The sequence below is a fragment of the Diadema antillarum genome, unplaced genomic scaffold (assembly GCF_040938485.1).
Source record: "Diadema antillarum isolate AM-2024a unplaced genomic scaffold, OU_Dant_1.0 seq00001299_RagTag, whole genome shotgun sequence".
NCBI lineage: Eukaryota > Metazoa > Echinodermata > Echinoidea > Diadematoida > Diadematidae > Diadema > Diadema antillarum.
Genome location: NW_027272077.1, coordinates 94881 through 96462, shown reverse-complemented (window position 1 = coordinate 96462; position 1582 = coordinate 94881). Strand labels below are relative to the sequence as shown.

The 1582-nt window shown below is 40.1% G+C and overlaps 1 pseudogene; it reads left to right on the top strand.

Annotated features, from left to right (window-relative positions):
* The first annotated feature begins 254 nt into the window (after positions 1-254).
* LOC139708091 (uncharacterized) lies at positions 255-1181 on the top strand (annotated as a pseudogene).
* The last annotated feature ends 401 nt before the right edge of the window (positions 1182-1582 follow it).

The following is a 1582-nucleotide window of genomic DNA, read 5'->3' as shown; positions in this document are numbered from 1 at the left end:
TACTAATATACCACAACCATTCATATACATACAGTTGTATTATAACATATAACAGAATATTACATAAGGTACAGAATATGAACGGTTCGCATGATAAAGTAAGGATTTACGGGGCGCTCTTCAAGCATTGTCGAGCATAATGTGACTTTCTCATCTCTTACTTTGAAGCAAAATTTCACCGTGTGATATAGTGATTAATTCCCCGGGATTTTCGCAATGGACTTTTAATGTGGTAAGGATTATTTTGTTCAACAATGGACCCTCCAAAAGTAACTCATCAGTTGGAAAACACTCCAAACAAATCGTCCCCTTCCGCTAAGAAGCCGAAGATGTCTAACTGTATAGTCCCACCGCTTGCAGTAGCCGTATGGAAACAAACGACGTAGCTGAAACCCCAGGTCAGTACGATAGCAACATGGCCGCGCCCTTGCACGGAGCCGAACCCACCGGCAATACACAACGGTCTCTAGACTTATCTTCAGAAGCACCCCCAGTGTGGTTTGTCACATTTTTCAAAGATTTCGAATCAAGATTTGACTCACGCATTGAAGCTCTGCTAGACAAAAAGCTCAAAGACATTTCACTGAAAGTATCTGATCATGAAGAAAAGATGAATAACATTGAGTTTGAAGTGGGCGCCCTGAAAGATTCATTCAAACAGTTGGAGAAGGAGAAAGAGATCCTCGTAAATAAGCTTGATGACCTTGAGAATAGGGGACGAAGAAAGAATCTCGCACTCTTTGGTATTGCAGAATCTTCAAACCCAACAACGGAAGATTATATGAAAACGGTCACTCAATTTCTGCAATACGCTGATGTTCCAGAAGCAGATCTCTCAAAGATAGAAAGATGCCACCGAACGTCCACACATCAGCCTGTTAGGCAAAGATGGGACTCATTCCAAGCAAGCAAGAAGAATCCATGTTGTATTTTCGACATTTGTAACTAAGGAACGGGTCAGGAAAGCATGTATCAAGAAGCTTAAGCAGACCAGCTCCATGTACCATGATCTCAAGGTCTTTGTGGCAGAGGACTTGTCGCAAAGGGTTCTCCAGTTACGCAGGAAGAAACAGGAAAAATTCAAGCGCCTGAAAGACGAAGGCAAAAGGCCGTTTTTCGCTTATCCTGATAAGATTCGATACAGAGATCAAACCTCCGGGAAAGTCGTTTCAGTGGACTAATTCCAGGCACTACTACGGCAGTTTAAGATTTCAAGAAATCTTTCACAACATCAGCTAATGAGAGAAAGAAATCATTAAATAAACAAATTGAACTTTTTTTAGATAATGAAGTATACTTCGAGGTCTTGAGTAAGTTTATTACCATACAGCTGAAAGCTGCACCGGTATTGCTGAAAGAAAAGGAGTATTAAGTAAAAAAAGTATATTAGTATTATTTACGCCATTATACGATAGCCACAAGATGACGCGTGGCTGTTGTACTGTATTATATAGCCACTTACGTCTTGCAATGCTGCCACATGCGGTATTATCGTCGACAACATAAAAATGTCTAGTTTGATATTATTACAGTCTTCTGTTACACAACACATAAGATGAAGATACTGAATTGGTGTTTTTGT